Source organism: Lissotriton vulgaris, chromosome 4_1 (genome assembly GCF_964263255.1).
Source record: "Lissotriton vulgaris chromosome 4_1, aLisVul1.2, whole genome shotgun sequence".
Lineage (NCBI taxonomy): Eukaryota > Metazoa > Chordata > Amphibia > Caudata > Salamandridae > Lissotriton > Lissotriton vulgaris.
In genome coordinates, this window is record NC_141691.1 from 974,893,272 (window position 1) to 974,907,109 (window position 13,838).

Below are 13,838 nucleotides of genomic sequence, written 5' to 3' on the forward strand. Positions count from 1 at the left end.
CGAACCCCTAGTTGGATGACTTACATTTAAAGTTTTGCTTTGACAAAAAAGAGCTCACCTTCACTCTGTTGGGTGTTGGCTTTTAATACCTAGTTGAAATGCAAGATTATAATCAGTGTTGTCTAGTAAGATATAAACGTGAAATGATAGTTTTTGAAAAGCATTTCGGTTCCATAGTGCTTACCCGGTCTTTTGCGTGGTTGTCGTTGACCCGGGCTTTTGCGAGACGTAAATAACCATAATCCGTTGCTTTGGGGACGGCGGAGCCTATAAATAAACTAAATAAAGTATTGGAAATTAATCACGGTGGCACCGAGTTGTTGGCATGTACATGTGGTGAAATAAGCGTGAGTGTTCTCACATGTGCCGCCAAGCGATATCCTATGAATTGGAAAACAGAGCGTCATCAACAGGAAAGCAAGCTTACTTCCTGGAACCGATCTTAGGATCGCGTGATTTCTTAAAGGGGCCCAACTATTTTGCAAATGTGATCGCTGTTGTGAACCGGTAAAATAGTACAACCGTGTTAAGATGGACAATCTAACAGTAAATCATGTGACAGTTATGGGTTTTTTCCGCAAAAAGCCCTGTAATAACAACAACAGTTGTGTTGGTATAAACTACCCATATGCAATGCATTGTGGTTATGGTAGTGTGCTTTAAAGGTCTCATAAATCTCAATAAAAAGTTTTTGGGTTATAGTGTTGGGGGTGAGGCATAATTCACTAGAAAGCATACCGGAGTCAACCAGGGGTCCCCCTGTAAATCTCAGAGATTTCGTTAAGTCCTGTTATGGCTGTGTTGTATTTCATTATAAGAAGTGCTTCTCGCTGAGCTAATTTCAATTCCATATCACCTCCTCGCGAATCATATTCAATTTTGGAGATGATTGTCCAGCGTAAGTCACTTTCCTTGTGTTCATGTGTGGACCAATGATGAAATTAGCTCAGCGAGAAGCACTTCTTATAATGAAATACAACACAGCCATAACAGGACTTGACAAAATCTCTGAGATTTACAAGGGGACCCCTGGTTGACTCCGGTATGCTTTCTAGTGAATTATGCCTCACCCCCAACACTATAACCAAAAAACTTTTTATTGAGATTTATGAGCCCTTTAAAGCACACTACCATAACCACAATGCATTGCATATGGGTAGTTTATACCAACACAACTGTTGTTATTAATACAGGGCTTTTTGCGGAAAAAACCCATAACTGTCACATGATTTACTGTTAGATTGTCCATCTTAACACGGTTGTACTATTTTACCGGTTCACAACAGCGATCACATTTGCAAAATAGTCGGGCCACTTTAAGAAATCGCGCGATCCTAAGATCGGTTAAAGGAAGTAAGCTTGCTTTCCTGTTGACGACGCGCTGTTTTCCAATTCGTAGGATAACGCTCTGCGGCACAAGTGAGAACGCTCACGCTTATTTCACCACATATACATGCCAACAACTCGGTGACACCGTGATTAATTTCCAATACTTTATTTAGTTTATTTATAGGCTCCGCCGTCCCCAAAGCAACGGATTATGGTTATTTACGTCTCGCAAAAGCCCGGGTCAACGACAACCACGCAAAAGAGCGGGTAAGCACTATGGAACCGAAATGCTTTTCAAAAACTATCATTTCACGTTTATATCTTACTAGACAACACTGATTATAATCTTGCATTTCAACTAGGTATTAAAAGCCAACACCCAACAGAGTGAAGGTGAGCTCTTTTTTGTCAAAGCAAAACTTTAAATGTAAGTCATCCAACTAGGGGTTCGAAACGCGTCGACCTTGTTGGTCCGGTGTCCGTTTTTAGACTGTCATATATGTTATTCTTTCTGTTCTCTTTATGTGTAGACTTGTCCACACCTGATTCAATACACAGGAGCATCAAGGTAGGCGGTGTTGAGCCGGCTGGTGGCTGCTCTTCAAAACGTAGTTTGTTTGCGCAGATAGGCTAATCAGTTTTAAACGTCTTTTGTCTTGTAGAAATCGTGTTTGGTCCTGAGGAGAACCCCATAACTAGGGGTTCGAAACGCGTCGACCTTGTTGGTCCGGTGTCAGTCAAAAATGTAAAGTGCTGAGCCAAAAATACAATATGATCTGTTATATTTAAGTTACTGGTGTTACCTACATTATAAATGTCAATGTATATTACATCATATGATTTAATGAAATGTTTATATTGACACGGACCCATACCTCAGAGGTATTTGTTTTGTTTTGTTTTTAGGAATATAAGTAGTATGCGTGGGGTGTGAAAGTATCAGTATGGATGTGTTAAAAAGTGGTGTATGATCTGTTTTGTAAAAATTTGTAAAAGGTTTGTATCTATTTGTATATCTTGTATATATTTGTGATATGCACATGAAATTTCAGTTGAAAAATAAGAAAACCTTTGAAAAATTATTTGAATAAACCAGTAACAAATGTTACATTAGACTGCTATGTTTCATTCATAATAGATCTTTCGTTATTAGAATTTAAGTTAGTCCGGTACTGGCCTTTGTATTGTTAGTTAGTTTATATTTGACTTAGCCTTGCTGGTTAGAAGTCAAGACCCAGTTTTGTTACTCATGAACTCGGTATAGAGCAGTCCGATCCTGCTAACCAGATATAACTCATCGTGTGTAAGAACAAATGACAGTAGCCTGACAGCACGAGTCTCTGTTACAGTAATTTCCCAAAACAAGTCTTTTGCACTGCTATTACCTCGAGTTGCTTCTAGATGTTCACATCTAGCAGGCATGAGAATGAGACCCTGGCGCTCAAAACACTGTTTCTGTAGAGTGCTCCGTTCAACTCTTTTACATCTGTGAGAAGTGTGAAAACCTTCTCAGCGTGCATCCAAGCACCATAAACACCCTCCTCTCTCTTCCACCAGCATCAAAGTCTATGTTTAACACAAAAAGATGTAGGCAGTACCTGTGGATTAAACTAAAAGCAAATGACATTAGGAGCACGTTTGCAAAATGTTCCTTGTGATGTGTCTCCTGTCTCCCGATTTTAAGTTACTTCATCAGTACAGCGTATCAAGGCTCACACAACCGTATGCACAATTAAGTGGTAGCCTGGTCACCTTTAGGACGCTACTGCTAAGCAGCCCTTCTCCCCCACCTCACTGTACTTGGAAGCCATTGATTTGACCCGAGCTTCCTTTCAATCAAGCACATATATATTCCCAGACAGAGGGAAGTTCACGGATTGTTTTCAGTCGCTTCAGAATGATGCCCGGGGCAAGCATGGCAGTGTAGTGCAGAGATCTCGTATGTAGCATCAGGGACAGAATGAGGTACAAGGGACAGACAGACTGATATGGAAACCCAAAGGAGCCAGCAAAGAACAGACTGAGAGGAGCTGATCGGACGGAAATCTTTAAGTAAAAGAGGTATCAGGCTGTGTATGGGGAGAGGAGGGAGGGAGCAACTGGTGGTGTTACTTGGGACGGCATAAAGGGCATTCCTAAGCACTCGCGCGGCAGCAGGGGGGAGGGATTCACTTGCGGGAGCGATAATTGCGACCAGATGGGCCGCGCGCTCCCACGAGTGAATCTCCTGACGTGCACCATTTGCCATTGAAGGCAATGGAACACGTGCACGTGCTTGGCTGAAAAGCCAAAGCGCTCGGAAAAGGTTGTTTTCCTTTGCAGCGCATGTGCGCTGCGAAGACTCAACCTAAAAATTAGAGTTCTTATCTAATTTATCTGCTAACCCCTTCACAAGTAAACTTAATGGGGCATCTAAAGCTACCCAAACCTCCATTCTACATGCCTTCGGGGCAGTGAAAAAAATGGTGCCTCGGGCACCCCAGATGGGCAAGATAAAGGCACAGAGCTTCCTATTCACATAGACAGCGATGATAGCTATGAACAAGAAATTGAGCTATCCTGCTCTTCTGGTTTTAACACCGATGTAGAAGATGAACAAATGAGGGGAACTGGAAGCTTGGAAGAGGCATCTAAGGCCGCAGGGTCCAACATAATACTTGTGGACCCATTTGGGGATGAAATGTTCAACCCTTTACTAATAAAAAAACCCTTATCACCGGAGTGGATCCCATCTCAACACATTGCGGACTACTTCTCCTTCTGGCTAATTTAGGAAATACCCCAAGAAGTGAGATCTAGACTTAAGTCTGAATGTCCGCGCCCCTCGCTACCCAATAAAATTGCTATGACACCAGAATTGGACCCCAAGGTCGTAGCTTTCATAGCAAACAACAACAAGGACCCCAGGAAAGGGTTGGACAAAGGATTAAAATCCTGTCAAGATCGCCTTGATGGAGTGAGAATTCGCACATAAAGCGACTTGCTCTTCTCATGAACCTCGATTAACTTGTAATAGTATTAAACAATCCTGTTTGTCATTAATATTACACTTTTCCAGTACACGCGGGTGTCCTAGAGATGCTTACTTATGTGTTTACTAACCGTAACACCGCTTGCATACTACGGAATGGCCACTTCGCAGAAATTTAGTCTGCGCATGCGTCGGTCATACTCATGTGATGTGACGCACTCGCAGATTTGGAGGGAGAAGTTCGCTCATGCGCATTGTAGCTGACATGGCCGCTTGTTTCTAACCATGCATCTTGCTTGCATACGCTGCTTTGCATTTCTATCTATTTTTGCATAATCACTAATCGCTATAGTTATTATGAAGTAAGGGGTACAGAGTAGATTATCATGGTGTACAGTGTATTCTATTTTTCCGTGTTATTAATTTGTTTTCGCTTACTTTACATGTACCACGCATACATGGGCCTGGGCGAGGGAACCAACTCCATATTGAAACCCGTTCCGACCCTGTCACGTGATGAGGGAAAACCCACACTGCGCAGAAGCAGAACTCAGCCAGCTGGCTCCTGAAGCAAGATGCGCCTGGGAACCTACCTGGGTCCGGGGAGAAGATGCTGCTATCTACCTAAATTTTGTTACATTGTTTCTGACTTCTGTATACACCCATTGTTTTTCCATACTCCTATGCCTGGGAACACGAATGCAGGGGGCGGGTATGAAAAATTAAATATTCATTGTGGGAACGTAGAATTTAGGAGGTAATAGTGACCTAATCACCTCTCCTGACCAATCATAAGTTGGGACCCTGTCACTTGCAACATTTGTGGGTGGTCTGGGAACCCCAGAAGGGTATAACTAGCCTAGTTAGTTAGGGAAAATTGTCCGACTTGTCCGAATAGCAGACCTGTCACCGACCCCACGACTCTATAGGTGATTGATACAGAGAGCTGCGGAGCGCTCTGTCCGAATTTTCCACAAAGTCCAAGGGGTGGAAATAGTCCTAAGTGCTGGCGAAGCACTTTGCTGGGAGATTCGAGAACCCAATCGGGGTTATTGGCGGATTCCGTGCGGTGAGGGGGTAACGCAGGCGTTGCATCCGAAGCTGTAGGGGTTGGTCCTGCCCTTTGGTGAGCCCAGTCCTGACCCAAATCGTGAGGGGTATCCTGTCCTGGTTTCCCGTGAGCTGTTACCTGCTCACCTACTGGCATCCTGAATCCTTGAGGGTCCTTGTCCTCGTCCTTTCCCGAAACTGACCCGGGCCAGGGTTAGTCCTCATTCCCGTCTTAGGTAAATATACCTGTGGGTCTCCGTCCTCTATCCTTTCCTTCTTGCTTTTAATAAAGCCTCTATGCCCATGATTTTCTCTCTGATCTCTCCACGAATGCATTTGCAAACTGTTTATTAGCATGTTCCAATTTTTCCCCTTTCCTGTAGGACATATTTTTTTACTGTTTTGATTTATTAAAGTGTGGTGAACATTATAAATGTAATAAAACCTTAGCTAGATAGAAATAAGATTAGGGTTTGAATTACTTACAGGCTATAGAAATTCACTGACTAATGTGTTTTGAACTTACCGTCCCTAGTTTAAGTCTAAACTGAATAGCATGTTCCCTGTTACCCGTACCCTTTAGAAAACTCTATTGCCCTAAATGGTGTTATCCCTTGTACACAGATATATTATCCTTTTGATTCTGCTTATTGATGTCTTTATCAGTATTTGCTTCATAATCTTGTCACTTTAAACTACTATATAAAGCTTTTAAAACGCCTCAGGTGTCTGTGGTCATTCAGAAAAATACAACTAATGTTGAGTGAATAAAACCAAGTATTTCATTTGAAGTGTTATCACCTGTCCTCAAGCTCCTGATCCATCAGGAGGAGTAAGTGCCTGTGGTAAGTCCGGTGCTATGGTAATAGTGTTACAGGAAACACACATAGAATACTGATAGTGGCGTGTAAAATCACCCGACTTTCAAATAATATTTTGGGAATCACGTCATGGGCCCAAGTGCGTGAAAATCTGGTAAACTCTGGGTCGGGTGACCTGCGCGCTCTATCAGTATTTTCTGGTAGCAGAGCTATGGTTAGGACTAGTTAGGATAGGTAGATAAAAGAGTTACTGTTGAACCGTGGAAAATAAAATGTGCTGCTAAAATTTTTTATTATATGCTGCTATAATAAGGATTGTTGTTTCATCTAAATGTCATAGAATAAGTTTATTATATTTCATGCCATATTGAGTATTTTACTAACCAATTGTGAGTAAGAGTTTTATGTTGTGGGGATCCCCGGGGAAAAGAAATAGCAGGTGGTGAGTAGAATCCACTTGGCTGTAAGGTCACTGGCTAAGGGAAAGGTTAGTGCATGGTTAGGTAGAACTGGAAGCGCTAATCAAGGTTTTCCTCCTTTTAAATTTTATTTGAAGGGTAAATGTTAGCTACCAAAACCATGGTGAAACACAGACGGTAGGAGTAATAGGTTCATGGAGCTTGAGTGGCAGCAAGGGAGAGCATTGGTGAAAATTGACTTAGTATATATCCCGGAAAGAAGTGGATTAGTCAAAAGAGTAGCAGGTTCTCTATTGCTTGGGTGAAAAGGATAGGCGGAAGGGATCTATCCGTAGTGAATGAAAAGTAGACAAAAGTGGTTTACTTGCAGTAAAAGAAAGACTCTTTTCTTTTCTAAAACCCTTAGGCACAGTGGCAGTCGTTTCACGTTGTTGACTAAAATCTGCACTCGCACTTTAGGAAAAATTCAAAGTTTCCGTTACCTTGTAAAGGAGGGAGTCGGTCGCAAGGCTGCGCTGACGTCACTCCGTGCCGCGCTGGTATTGGTTGAGCCAGCGGGTGTGTGGCGAAGCTAGAGTTGTAAGGGAGGGGTGAGCGCCGCAGAGTGAGACCGCGTTTCACGAAGGGGCTGCGCACCCATTGGTCAACAGATTTTGAAATCTCAGTGCTGATTGGTTGTTGGAAGTTGAAAGACGCACTAGCATTGGAAGTACAAAAGTAAACAAAAATTTTCCGAACCGAGCTTGTAGGCTGTTTCGAGAGGTGTATGTGGTACCCTGAATTTTTGCCTGATCCCAGGAATTTAGGTTGTCATAGGGAATTGATGAGCAGAGGTAGACCTCACAATATGTACGGAATTAAGAGAAAAATGTCTTTTGCCGAAAAGATAAAGAATTATTTAAAAAAAGACAAGCCCATTCGAACTAGAGAGGGAGTAATCATTCCCCCTCCTAATACTCCCGCCTCATTCATGATGTTTGATAAAGGGTACCATACTTGTGTGTGGTTAGAAAATTGGGTAAAGTACACGGAAGATGATGGGGTCCTAGCTTTTCCCCTCAATGGTACTTTTAATGGTAGGATCTTATTTAACTTGAGAACCCGAATGAATGAATTACACCCCCGACCCAGACTAACGCAGTATGAAGCTTTAGAGGAATGGGAAATTGAGGCTCTAGAGCGAGACAGGCCCCGAATGGATAAGGGAGTGAGCACGTGGTATCCTAAATTACATCGAGAGACAAAGGAGCAGAAGATGAAGCAGTGGAGACAGAATATGATGGTCGAGGGACTGTTTCCGATGTTTGGGGTAACTGAACAAGCAGGTGGGAAAAAGACCGAGAAAAGTCGACCTTTAATGGCCATGGGGGACTCGGAGGATGAATATCTGGAGGATTTATTGATGAAAAATCCACCTCCTTATGCTGAAGCTTCAGGAACACTAAGTTCGAAAAATCCTTTTCTCCACCATGCTAGGAGTAGGAGGGCAAGCGAGACAGACCTAGCTGGTATTTGTAGTAAATCCAGTAATAGTGATGAGTTTTGCAGACCTAGTACAGCAGTCCCAAATTACCGACCTTTTGGTGAGGATAGAACAGGGTCAGCCATCCCCACTGCCCCGAATATATACCCTCCTTTGGTGCCTCAAATACTGCATGATAACTCGTCGGAAAGAGTTTTGCAAGAAAGGGAAAGAGATGTCCTGATTAAGCAAAGAAATGAACTGATTCAAACTATAGCTCAGATACATCCCAGTCCTGATGCCCTGACGATCCCTGTAACTATCGGTCCTGCTATACCCCTTTATGGGGATAGGCAGGCTAGTCCTAAATTCCAGTCCTTACTCTAATGCCAGTTCCCCCTAGAAAGGAGCCACTTATCATTGATGACCAGGCAAGCGAATGTGAGTCTGTAATCTCCCTAATGGATCTGCCCATAAGAGAGCCAAGTACCAGTGGATCTCGGTCAGGGAGTCAGACCAAGGCCAAGGAAGTCCTAATCGAAACTACATCAGGAATCCGGAGTGCCACAGTGGTGACTCCAGAGGAACTGGATAGATGGACTAAGGAAATGGATCGAGAAACTTCCCCGCCCAAACCTTTGGATATTTACAGATTAAGAATAGAGATAGAGGAGTTAATGGCAGGGAATGGGGGATTAGACAGATTAAACACCCTTAGCGAAGAAGAGTTGCTGTTTATCAGCAAAAGCCTTACCCGAAATACTAGAGTGTTCCATGAAAAACTAATGGACGCTGCTGCAGACATGGGGATTGATGTAAGTCGATCCAAAGTCCTGCAGAAACCATATAGGGCAGAATTTTCAGACAAGGATTTAGAAAACATGAATGTGTCAGGAAAGAGAACACAGATAAAGGAATTGTTGAACGTACTGCAGAAATGGGGAGATCTGGATAAGTGGAAAACCAGGTGGGCAAAGAAAAAGGAAGAGAGTAGGGCAAAACCAAAAGCTTCTGAGTTTGTGCTAAAAGAAGTAGGTCAAGCAGAAAAACTGTATCCCATGAGGGAAGTGCCAGGTGGGAAATATGTACATGTCCCGTGGTCCCGGCATGACATTGTGTCATTTACCAACGATTTCCCAAAATTAAGGGAGAAGCCAGTGGAGTGGTATAGACAGATAGAGCGGTTTGTGAAAGTTCAAAAGTGCCTCTTGAAAGACCTGGATGGGTTCTTTGACATTGTAGTTCCGGTAGACTTATGGACCGATTGCAAAATAGACGTTGATTGGCCAAGTGAAGAATTACCAAGGGACCCCCAAACTGGAGCTCCTTCCTCAGAGGTAATGAGAAAATATGACCAAGTCATACAATTTCTGAAGAAAAAGGTGCCAGCAAAGGAAACTGATTGGACCCGAATAGATAGGACTACACATGACCATAATGAAATGGTCCATTCATATTATGAGAGGCTATTGCAGGTATTCAAGACCTACAGTGGCATCGATAATATTGAGATGAAAGACATGACTCATTTTATTTATCGATTCGTGCTAGGGCTAAAACCAGAAATATCCCAATGGATCCGAGATAATAAAATCTGTTGGCAGGGAAAGCCCATAGACGATGTCCTCAAGTACGCTAAGTACTGTGAGGATGAAATGGAGAACAAAAAGAAGGCCCTAAAGGAGAAAGTAATGTGGGCACAGGTAAAATTGGCTGAGCAACAAGAGAAACAGTTAAATAAAATGAATAACAATGCTCCAAACAATAACTCTGGAGGGGGTGGGAAACCTCGAGTTAAAATGAGCAAAGAAGAGGCTAAAAAGAAGTTTCCCTGTCACGGGTGCGGGCAGATAGGGCACTGGAGAGACGAGTGTCCACATTTACAAGCTGGTAATGCCCCCGTAAATGGTTTAAATCCACAGGTGCAGAAAGAGGGGCCACGAAAGAACCCGCAACAGGTAAATCCACCTCCATTGCCTAGAGCTCCTAGACCTAATTATAAGAATCAGGCCCAACAGAATGAGAGGGTTGAAGTGTGGGAAGGACAGAATGAGAGAAATCAGGCAACCTCACAGTTCCTGTTAAACGATACATTCCTCTGTGATGAACCATACTGACGGGGCCTGAGGGGGAGGAAGGGGAGTGCGTGCTTGGCGCATCCCTACCGGTAGACCAGTCAGGGCCATACATTGAAGGAAAGGTTGAAGGAAATGATGTCACCTTTCTGTTGGACACTGGTGCTACCCGTTCGACTGTGAGAACAGCGGACGTTCCTAACCTACCCCTCTCGGGAGAAGCAATCCATGTAGTGGGCGTATCGAATCAAATAATTAGCACTCCTGTAACTGAACTCATGGAGATTTCCATAACAAATTTCAAAGAAATGCACAGGTTTGTGGTCTGCGATTCCAGCCCAGTAAATTTACTGGGACGTGATTTGTTGTGCAAAATGAACTGTACCATCTTTTGCACACCAAAAGGTGTTGAAATTCAGACCCCAGATGAAGATGGCCTGTACAAGCTAATGTTGTTAAGGCCTGATACAGCAGTAAAAACTCTAACCATTCACGATTTACCTGAAGAACTCCAGCAAAGGGTGATACCGGAGGTATGGGATTTTACCGGGAGAGATGTAGGATTAATGGCGAATGTGGACCCAGTCAGAATAGCCATTAAACCCAATGCAACCTACCCAAAAACAAGACAGTATAAGATGAGTGTGGAAGTGAAAGCTGGAGTCGCACTCGAAATAAACAGATTATTGGAAGCAAACATAATTCAGGAAGTGTTGAGCAGTCCTTGTAACTCACCCATAATTGGAATTAAAAAGCCTAGCGGAAAGTACAGGGTAGTGCAGGACTTGAGAAAGGTAAACCAGATTGTTGTACCTTATTGTCCCATTGTGCCAAACCCTGCTGTGATCCTGTATCAGATTCCCTGGAATGCAGAGTGGTTCACTGTCATAGATCTGTGTCACGCATTCTTTTCCATCCCATTGCATCCAGACAGCAAATTTCTTTTTTCATTTGAGTTTGACAGTCATGTCTATGTCTGGAATCGTGTCCCCCAGGGGTACACAGAAAGCCCCTCAATCTTTAATCAGATCCTAAAAAGATGCCTTGAATCTTTAGTTCTACCAAAGAAGTCTGTCCTGGTTCAGTACATAGACGACCTTCTAGTGGCGTCTAAAAGTCAAAGCGACTGTGTCACTGATACCATTGCCCTGCTGAATCATTTGGGCAAAGGAGGACATAAAGTATTGCCTGACAAATTACAGTTTTGTAAGAATTCAGTAAAATATCTAGGACACCAAATAGAGAAAGGAATCAGAAGAGTCACTTCAGAAAGAATTAGAATAATTCGAGATATGGAATTGCCCAGAACCCAGAAGGAAGTCAGAATGTTCCTAGGAGTTGTGGGATATTGCAGACAGTGGATTGTGGGATTTGCTGTTCTAGCCAAACCCCTGATAAAATTGACCAAGAAAGGGGCAGACGATCCAGTTACTTGGGATGATGAAAGCATGACAGCTTGGATAAAATTGCGAAACTGTCTGTGCTCTGTTCCTGCACTGGGAATGCCTGATTACTCCAAGAACTTTGAGTTATTCCGTGATACACGAGACAATTGTGCACTCTCAGTCCTAACCCAAGAGCATGGTCTGACTAGACGTCCTGTGGCCTGCTTTTCAGCCACTCTGGACCCAGTGGCTGCTGGGCTTCCTGGGTGTCTGAAGGCAGTGGCTGCCACATGCACGAGTCTGGAACAGAGTGAAAACATTGTCATGGGACACCCTGTAACGGTCTATGTTCCACATTCAGTTGTGATCCTGCTAACCCGAACCAAAACCCAGTATCTCACTCCTAGTCGGCTGACTAAGTATGAGAGAATTCTTATTGGTGCAGAGAATGTAATAATTTCCAGATGCAACATTTTAAACCCGGCAACACTGTTGCCCCTTTCCCAAAATGCAGAAGTGGAAGGTGAAATTGAACATAATTGTATTGACCTAACTGAGTTTAGTCCAAAACCTCGTCCTGATATAAAGGAAACGGCCCTCCCCATTGAGGACTTAGTGATGTTTGTGGATGGCTCCTGCTTGAGACATGAGGACGGTGGATTAAGTGCTGCCTATGCTGTAGTCACTCTGGAAACCACCCTAGAGGCATCATATTTGAGTGAAGTCAAATCTGCCCAAGTGGCCGAGCTCATCGCATTGGCCAGAGCTTGCAAACAAGGGAAAAGCAAACGAGTAACCGTATACACTGACAGTCAATATGGTTATGGGGTTGTTCATGATTTCGGCCAGCTATGGTTGCAAAGAGAATTCATGACTTCCTCAGGTACCCCCATCAGATATGGAAAAGTGGTGCAAACCCTATTGGAAGCAATCCAATTGCCCAAAGAATTGGCAGTAGTCAAATGTGCTGCTCACAAATCTGGAAATGAAGAAGTGACAGCCGGAAACAAATACGCTGACCAAATTGCCCAATACTGCGCCCGATATAAAATGTCTCTGAAAATCCAATTATGGGGGGGCGGAAACAGCTGCCAACTTATGGTGTTTGAGAATGTATCTACCTGGAGGGAACTGAGAGAGTTGCAGCAGGCAGCAGATGAGGATGAAAAACTCAGATGGGAGACTGAGGAATGTCAACTCAGAGAAAGAGATGGTATCATGGTTGATAAGACCGGTGTGCCTGTATTGCCAGACAGTATGGCTGACCCAATGGTTCGGATGATTCATGGAGATACCCATATTGGAAGGGATGCAATGTGTCGCATATTTGACAAGGTGTTCTACAATTCAAAGTTCAGAAATATCGCGGATATGCTCTGCCAGAGGTGCCTAGTGTGTCAGCAGTTCAATGCAGGAAAGAGGACTGTGGTAGATCAAAGCACAATTGGAAAGGCAGAAGGCCCCTTTGTCAGATTACAGGCATATTTTATACAGTTACCCATGTGTAAAGGATACAGATATGTCTTGGTAATAGTTTGCCTATTCTCAAGGTGGGTGGAAGCATACCCAGCGAAGAAAAACGATGCCATTACCGTGGCTAAGTTGTTACTCAGAGAGCTAATACCTAGATTCGGTTTTCCAGAGACAATTGAAGCAGACAGGGGTGGGCACTTTGCCAACGCAATTCTAAAAGAGCTCTAAACAGCATTCAAGATTGAGCCTAGACTGCACTGTGCATATGGTCCAGAGGCTTCTGGAATAGTGGAACAAGTGAATGGCACTATAAAGTCAAGATTGGCAAAAATGTGTGATACCACAAAATTGAACTGGATAGAAGCTTTACCCCTTGTCTTGATGTGATTGAGGAGCATCCCAAACCGAAAGACAGGCCTGAGCCCCCATGAAGTACTAATGGGAAGAGTGATGCGACAGGCATGGGTACCTGGACACAAACTGCTGAGTATTTCTCATGATTTGGCGCTAGAATACTGCAGGCAGCTGGGTGACCAAGTGCGTTCTATCTCTCACCAGATTGGAGAGACTGCTGATGAATGGCCAACCACTCCAGCCCATAAACTCAGACCTGGAGATTGGGTGGTGTTGAAGAAACACACCCGGAAGAGTTGCCTTGGTCCAAAGTGGGGAAAAAGGAGGCAAGTGATCCTTGTAACTACCACCGCTGTAAAGTGTGCTGGAGTACCGAAGTGGATTCATGCCAGCCATACCAAGAAGGTAGCCAAGGAAGAGGCGGCTGAGGCGGCTGAGGCTGAAGGTGGTACAGCTGAAGAGACTCCAGACGAGGGTCCAGATCTAGCTGACGTAATAC